The sequence below is a fragment of the Otolemur garnettii genome, unplaced genomic scaffold, assembly GCF_000181295.1.
Source record: "Otolemur garnettii isolate 467f Iridium unplaced genomic scaffold, OtoGar3 scaffold00002, whole genome shotgun sequence".
NCBI lineage: Eukaryota > Metazoa > Chordata > Mammalia > Primates > Galagidae > Otolemur > Otolemur garnettii.
Window position 1 is genome coordinate 44434822 of NW_003852397.1, and position 8984 is coordinate 44443805.

At 42.5% G+C, this 8984-nt stretch overlaps 1 pseudogene; it reads left to right on the forward strand.

The window, feature by feature from the left end:
- The first annotated feature begins 6403 nt into the window (after positions 1-6403).
- LOC100946661 lies at positions 6404-7816 on the forward strand (annotated as a pseudogene).
- The last annotated feature ends 1168 nt before the right edge of the window (positions 7817-8984 follow it).

The following is an 8984-nucleotide window of genomic DNA, read 5'->3' on the forward strand; positions in this document are numbered from 1 at the left end:
GTTTCACAGTCTGCTGAAATTGCTCTTGCTACACTGTAAGGCTGATTTTCATTTCGACTGTCCTCCTCAAACCTGTATAATTCCACAGTGTGAGCCAGTAGGGACTGTGGTTTATCACAGCCTCGCAGTGAAAACAGCAGAAGGAGCTTCAGGGTGCTGCAGCATCTGGTTGATAATGGAAAATCCAGATCTGCACCAACGGAGGTTATATTTGGAGGAAATGCCATCACATGAGCAAAGTTCCTGCTCTAAGGAGAGAATGTACAGATGTTCCCATACTGGAGAAGCCATGGGTCTTCCAAAAGGAGAGCAGCACTTTTTATTTCCCATCCTTCACTATCTTAAGGCCATGGGAAAGCTCAGGCAGTGTTAGGATTTTGACTCATAAGGAAATGAGACTTCATAGGAAACAGCTCTATCTCTAATTCAAAATTGCAGTACGTTTCATTTCTCTACACATTTGCAACCAGGGGGTGAGGGAACAGTGTTCATTTCATTCTTATTAGTAAAGACCTTTATCTGTAGAGGAGGGGAACATGGCTTCATGTCATTGCAATCTTACTATGATTTCAACAGATCATTTCACACCTACTAAACATTTCTTATATATAACCCATGTTTCAGGAAAATTAGCATTTCTTTTCCCCTGTGTTCCTTCCTTCTTTCTTTTCTTCCTTCTGACCTTCCTTTTTTCCTGCCTTCCTGTCTCCTTGCATCCTCAGCTGAGAATCATTAGGTAACACAGCACGTTCCAGGAAGTTTGCACCAAGATTGAATTCAATCACACCACTAGTTGTTGGCTTCCTCCTCTGTACAGAGGCAGGTCTTGTACACACCAAAGTATGAACTGAATAGATATTTGCCCTGATGAAACTTGGTGTTTAAGAAGGACGAAAACAAGCGGACAAATCACAAATTGTGTGGTGTAAAGGAGAACAGTAAAAATGTGATCATAATGGTTTGGGAATTTGAAGAGAGGAGACCTTCATGCGAGGCATTGGGCATTGAAGTATGGGGCGGGGGAGCTTTAGGCCAACAGGGTGTATAGCTGAGTTGGATTCCAGAGTTCTGGATGGACCCACTAGGTCCCCTTTGAATAGTCATTGAGTTGGATTGTTTATGGGTTGTGGCAAGTATTGGCCACTAGGTTAATTTCCTCATATTCTACAAGGAAGAAATGATGTAACTTTTGAGTGAAGGTTTTATGGGAAACCCAGAAATTCTTCACACCCTTAGCAACTGTGCTTGGGTTCTTGGCCATACAGGCATTTGCATGGCCTATTTTTGTAAAGTCCAGCCCTAGAAACCCGATAGGAAATGACGGTATAAAAAGATAACTCATCACGGTGGTCAGATGGGTCAAATTGTTTGCTATACTTGGCCTGAACTTTGAAAAAACTACAAGAACAGGCTGTGGGACTGTGGGCATAGATATTTTGATCAGACTTATTAGAACTTCTTTGACTGCAATGATCATACTTTTAAAAATGAAAGTCTCATCACTAGATCTGAGAAAAGCTGGATTCTTTTTCCATTACCACTTCTCTCTGACCTGTCAAAATGAGTCACTCTAAATTCCTCTTACTTCATTTTCCCCATATTTTCTGCACCATGAGGTTTAAACCAACTTTCTAAAGGGAAGTGCTAAAAACATGCGCACATCGCTTCCTTTCTACCCACTTTCACTGTCTTCTCCTCACGTCTGGTATTGGTAAGAAAGCTGGGCTCAAGCTACATATAAGAGACCATGCGAATAGCCCAGGTTGAAAAATGCAGTCATTAGGCTTGGTGCCTGTAGTTCAGTGAGTAGGTCACCGGCCACATACACTGAGGATGGTGGGTTCGAGCCTGGCCAGGGCCTGCTAAACAACAATGACAACGGCTAATAAAAAATAGCTGGGCGTTGTGGCAGGCACCTATAGTCCCAGCTACTTGGGAGGCTAAGGCAAGGGAATTGCTTAAGAGTTTGAGGTTGCTGTGAGCTATGACACCACAGCACTCTACCGACAGTAACATAGTGAGACTCTGTCTCAAAAAAAAAAAAAAAAAAGAAAGAAAGAAAGAAAAGAAAAGGAAAAGAAAAATGCAGTCACAGGACAAAAGTTAAGAACTTGAAACCGAGTGAACATCTGGGAGACAAGGGTACATGGGAGGTTGCCAGAAAGATTCGAAATTACAAGGAACCAAAATTGATCAATCTTAGAAATACCCGCAAAACAGAAACCCAGAAGGGAAATGTCAGAGAGGAGAAGGGGAATGCGAGCCCAGAGGCACATCATTAGATGTCCCTTCCTCAGTACCGTCCTCTCTGACCAGAGGTTCTCAGCCAAGGGTAATTTTACTTTCCAGAGGACATTTGTCAATGTCTGGAGATATTTTTGGTTATCGCAACATGTTGGGGGTTGAGGGGTGCTGCTGCTGATATCCAGTGAGTAGAGCCAAGAAATGCTGCCAAACATCCTCCAACTCTCAGGGCAGACAATGGAGAATCGTGTAGCCTAAGACGTCCGTGATGCCAAGATTGAGAAACGCTGCTCCAAAGAGCTCACACTTACCAACATCACTGCTTTATCGTACTCATTGCTATTTTTCTGATTATAAAAAGTAATTATTAACAAGTGAAAAGTTAATCTGAAACATTTATCAATATATTAAATCATGCTTTTTTAATCTGAAACATTTTATCAGTATATTAAATAATGTTTTTTTACCATCCCATTGATGATGCCATGGAAGTTCATAGTCTATTTTCCCCAGGGCCAAAAGTTGTGAAATCAAATGTCAAATTAACCTCAACGGCAGCCTAAGGCTGATGCATGTTATGCAACCACTTGGGAGAGAATTATGAAGTCCGTACCTTTTCTCTCTCTAATTGTTTCAACAGCAGGAAATACTTTGACATCATTTTAACAGAGAAAAATAACTGTAGTCAAAGTCTTTCCAGAAAAGGGTAATTTAACATGTTGAAGGGAGAGTAACAGTTTTTGAAATGTTGAGATAAAATGCAATCTGTTTCAAATGAAAAGCTGAGGTCTTAGAAGCCTGCACCTGGAGCTAAGCCCAGCACCCACTGAAGAGTCATGAATGGCACCATAATCAGCATGAAGATCCGGAGAGGCATTCAGGGAAAATTGCAGGAATTAGGAACCGCTAGGGATGAAAAGCACCCTGATTACATTATGGGTTTGGAGGCCAGAGAAGAGTCAGCATGACAAAGGACCTCCTACATGAAGGAACAACTTGGTTCATTTAGTGTGTTTCCAGATGTCTGTAACACAGACCAACATGTAGGCATTAGGTCTGAAAAGAGAATCTGGTGTGGTTAGGATAGCTGCCTGGTACTGCACCAAGTTGAAGGACACAAAGTTGAGGGCTGGGCTGCCTAGGTTGAGTCTTTATTTTATATTTACTATAAGGTAACCAGATTTTAACATTGGTAAAGTGGGACACCATTGCTTGATGGGGGAGGGGGGGTCCTTAATTAAAAATATGGTCTATATGGAGCAACAAAAATTTTCATAGAACACAAAAATAGTATTGTCATATATATTTTTTAATTTCAACATAAGTACAATTTACAAGTATAATACATTTAAAATTTATGTATGGTATTATTTTATTCTTTGGCATATTTCTTGTCGAATTCTAACAACTGATCAACAATGCGAACTTTGATAAGCAGTTCTTGATAATCAGTTCTCAACAATTATTTGTTATTAAAGTTTAACATTATAAAATTAACAAAAATAATATAAAACTCATATTCTGGCGAAATAGCCACATGGCCCAGCCGAAAACCGCATATTCCCTCCCCATTCTCCTGCCGTTCCCTAGCTTGTCATGCATTCTTTCCAAAAATTGGGACTTATTTAAAATACTGCAGGACGTGGGACAAATAGTTAAAAATTGGGACTGTCCCACCAAAAGCAGGACGTCTGGTCACCTTAATTTACCAGCTGTGTGACTGGAGTAAATTACTTCTGTGCCTCATCTGTCAGATGAATTTTGTTGTTGTTCTTGTCCTGAGGCTCTGTTAGTCTTCCGGCCAGGTATCTCAACAGCCTTAGGCATTTTCTCCATATCCCTTTTTTAGTTTCTCTGTATGTTTGCTTCTACTACCCCATCGTTCCTCAAGGTCAGAGAGCTGGAAGGGCCAGGGGTTCTGCCTGACCTCAGGCTTTAGCCAAGGACTGCCAGGGACCTGGATACGGAAACTCAGCAAGCAAGCTCAGAGGTGTAACTTAATTCTAGTGCTCCTCTGGGAGACGAGGCTGAAGCCACCCTCTGCGGGATTTTGCCTGAATTGGTGCCTCTTTTACTTTTTGCTTCTCTTGCTCCTTTACAGGTTTTCCCAGGAGCTCTGCCTTAAAATAGATCACTTCCTCTTGAATCTTTTCTCAGGGCACTTACATAAGGTAACATACATGAAGTACTTAGCACAATGCCCGGAATACAATGAGAGTTTAATAAATGTTAACAGCTAATCTGCTTATTATTACTAAATGCTTATGTTGCGCCAAGTACTGTGTCACACTCATTTTATCACTTAATCTTATCCAAATCTACCTTTCTTTCAGGAGGGAAGGAAAAGCCAGAGAAATAAGCCGAGCCTGAGTGGCAGGAGACAGTCAAGGGCCAATCCCAGAGTCAGAATTCTATATCTAAAAAAGTGGCACAGAGCAGATGACCAAGGGAGGGAGAAGTGGCAAGTTTCAAATAACGGTGGGATTCACAGCCCACACCGGAAGTGGGGGAGGATACGGGTGAATCAGTAAGTGGGCTGGTAAATGCTGACCACAACCTGTCCAGTGGAGGCTACTTTCCCTTTAGCCAGAGGAGGAAAGGAAGTCCCAGGAGGAAAACTTGCTTGAGGAGGGTAAGGGTTCTAACTTCCAAGGCCACAGTCTTCTGCCCCATAGCCCCTTCCTGGCTGTGGGCTCTTTGCTTCCTCTGAGCATGTTATAGGTAAAGATAAAACTAATGTCCCTGAATGGACGTGAAAGGCACATAGAAAACAAGCCAAAGTGGAGAAAACGTCCTCAGAAGCAGGGAGCCGTCCATCTCTGTCTCCCAGGTCCGCTCCGACACCACTCTCCACGATGACAGTGGCAATTATTTGGGGCCTGACCCTGTTTCTCACCCTTTCCTGCTTCCAAGTCACGTTTTCACAAGTGGTGACTCTATGAAATGCTTCTTTGAAACCACCCATAGCACTTAATGTTGGACCTTCTGTTAATAAATACATGATGAGACCCAATAATATTTCACTAACGTATTTTACGTTATAGGGGTTCATCTTATGAAAACACAACAGAAAAAAAAAAAGCCAGTCTGAGTTGTCAGTGTCTAATTAGAACAGGCTAAAGCAAACGCACACTCGACCGCCCAGAAGCCCTGTTCTCCTTTCTTCAACTCCTGTCTGTGTGCCACAGTATTCCAAACAGGATGTTTCTTATTCTTCTCTCATCAGAATATTGGCATAGCTGGGGGCCCAAGACAACAAAAGTAGCATGCATCTCCCCTTCTCCCTGCCCTCCCTCCCTACCAGCCCATGCAGGCATGTGGAAACCGTTTCTACCTGTGGCGAAATAAGTGCAAATGTTATGCATTAGAAAAAGCATGGAGTTGGCAGGCAGCGTTCTCTAGGCTTTATGCTGCTTCTGACCAGCTGCGTGATCCTGAGCAGGTCACTGGTGTCTCCAGAACTCATCTATGAAATGAAGGCATTGGACTAGGTCTTCGCTATCCAATAGATAGCACTAACAACACTTACATTTAAATGAATTCAATTTTTTAAAATTAAAATTCAGTTTCTCAGTTACAGTAGCCACATTTGAAGGGCTCATTAGCTGCCTACCCCTAGTGGCCACCACACCAGACAGTGCAGATATAGAACATTCTCATCGGCTCGGCGCCTATAGCTCACCCGGCTAAGGCGCCAGCCACGTACACCTAAGGTGGCAGGTTCGAATCCCCAGCCCGGACCCGCCAAACAACAATGACGGCTGCAACCAAAAAATAGCCGGGCGTTGTGGCGGGCGCCTGTGGTCCCAGCTACTTGGGAGGCGGAGGCAGGAGACTCGCTTGAGCCCAGGAGTTGGAGGTTGCTGTGAGCTGTAATGCCATGGCACTCTACCCAGGGGGACAGCTTGAGGCTCTGTCTCAAAAAAAAAAAAAAAAAAAAAAAGAACATTCTCATCATTGCAGACAGGTATTGGATGGCATCGGATTAATGAACTCACAGACAGGCCCTCTCTAGCTTTAAGACTCAAAACTTCTACACCTCATTGAGTAAACGGGCTCATCACACACTAAAAAGATGAGTAGAGACCCCAGATGGAGGGTGTTGTGGAGTGACACCTGCAGTCACTCCTGGCTGGGCCTGGCATTGGTCTGTGGCAGGATGGCTTTCTTTGTTCCCCTAACGCTTTTCATGCAAGCTGTGAACAGGGCTGTGATGGAGCCATCCTCAGTGCCTGTACCAACCAATATTACAAGTAAGTCCTATACCATGAACCCTTTTCTTTATTGGGAATACTAGAGCACACAACAGACCCCTGTTTTTACTACATAAGGATGCAGTGTGGATTGATGCTTGCATCAGTATTTCTCATCGTTAGTGTAATATTTTTTTACCACATTGATGATTCATCCAGTTCTCTCTAGGCCAGAGTTGAAGCTAGGGTTGGATTAAAAAAAGGCCTGCCGGTTCGGTGTCTGTGGCTCAAGTGGCTAAGGCACCAGCCACATACACTCAAGGTGGTGGGTTCGAATCTAGCCTGCAACAACGGCTACAACGGTTGCAACGGCTGCAACAACAACAACAACAAAAATAGCTGGGCATTGTGGCAGGTGCCTGTGGTTCCAACTACTTGGGAGGCGGAGGCAGGAGACTCTCTTGAGCCCAGGAGTTGGAGGATGCTATGAGCTGTGATGCCGTGGCACTCTACCCAGGGGGACAGCTTGAGTCTCTGTCTCAAAAAAAAAAAAGGTCTGCCTATGTAAGATATAAGGAATTCATTTTGTGCCCACATGGAAAAATTGGACCATCTCAATTGGCTGTCAGAAGGAAGGGAAACCAAATCGCTATTGACATAGTTCACTCTTCAATTATGGTAAATGGAGAGGAACAGAGAGCCATGTCTGATGATGAAACACCCGTTACACATTCAGGTACCATGTCTGTGTGATGGTGAAGGGAAGGGAGATCCTAGATAGAACACACATACAGATGGAAGATGAGGGCAATGAGACTCGTGCCAGATAAGCATTCCAGCGTCCTCAGTGAATTCTCAGTATCATGTTTCCAGCAGGAGTCTCAGACACGTGAGGTGTTCCAACTGAAAGGTCAAAAGAAGTTTGTTTTACCATTTTCAGTAATAGCATAAAAAATTCTGTTTGGATTTCCGTTTTTGCCGGTACTCTTTCTAGTACTTACCCTGGTATTTGTCTATTGTCATAATAAGAAGATTAATCTGTTTAGGAGAAAGAACATAATATTACCCAAGTCCTTGCTTTCTGTGGTAAGAAATGCTACATCAGAGACAAAACTGGAATCAAAATATGTATCACTCATTGTCGCATTGGACCAGCCAGCTGTTCCAGAAAAGGAGAAGGTGATCTGTGAAGAGCAGTTGTTTCCAGCAACAATTCCAAGCGTCCCTCTGAGGACAAGCTAGGAGAAGCAGAACATCTCAGAAATTGTATCTCAGTTGATATTAACCAAATGGAGTGTCTTGGTTTAGATAAAAGTGTTAAGAGGCTATTTGGTACTGTCATATTTGGTTTGAAAATTACAAAGACCCTTTTTAAATGAAAACAAACCAACAGATGGATTGTAGCTTGCGAACCTTTCCCTGTAGGTGGGCTAGCTGTAACAACAGACACTCCCCAGGACCCCTGCTTCCTGTGAGAGCAGGTGACACTCCTGGGTCCTTTCTAGCCACTTTAAGAGATATATGTACATATCATGGATTGTTTTTCCTCTTCTGTTCCTCATTTTTATAAACTTATGTACATAGCAATTTTAAATTTTGGTAGCTTTCAAAACTGAATTTAAGATCTAATTCAAACTAACAGAATTAATAGAACATGCAAATAGAACATGAATGTATTCTAATGAAATAAAGCATGTATAAATTTTAATGAAACATTTCATTTAAATATTTTTTAAAACAAACGAAAAATAAGGATGAGCAAACGAATTCCATCTCTGCACGATTTAACATAACTGTGGAGAGAAAATGGGGGTGTATTGTTAAGAGGGGTAGACCTAGGACAACAAAACCAAAAAGCCGTGAGACACCAGGGATTTGAAGAGTTTGTTCTGACTGGAATGACCTTGAATGCAAAAGCATTTAGACTTAAAGTGGCACTGTCAACACCCAGACCAGATGCCCAGGAGAGAGGATGGTTCACGTTTGCCTTGGGACGTCACATAGGCTGCTTATAGGTAACCAGTTTGGCCAGTTTATCAGTGTATCCCTCCCTGGCTGTTACTAGAGACAGGAATTTCTGTTCGGAGGCAGCACCTAGTAAGGCTAAGTAACTAGCCATCGCCCGGGCCAGAAAATCAACTCCAAGTCTCTGAGATCACAGGGTGCCTTTGCTGTCTGGAGTACAGGTTCTTAAAATAGAGTGTGGCGGCCTGCTCTTCATTCTGGTCACATGTGAGGAGCGACAGAGGTATGTTACTACTAATAAAGTACCAGTGCTCGCATTCTTTCACTTGATTGTCATCTCATTGTTATTTATTATTTATTTTTTTATTAAATCATCGCTGTGTATATTAATGCAATTATGGAGTACAATGTGCTGGTTTTATATATAATTTGAAATACTTTCATCAAACTGGTTAACAGCCTTCACCTCATTTTCTTAGTTATTGTGTTAAGACATTTATATTCTATGCTTAGTAGATTTAACATGTACCCTTGTAAAATACACCGAATGTGTGGTCCCAGCAATTACCCTCCCTCCACCCA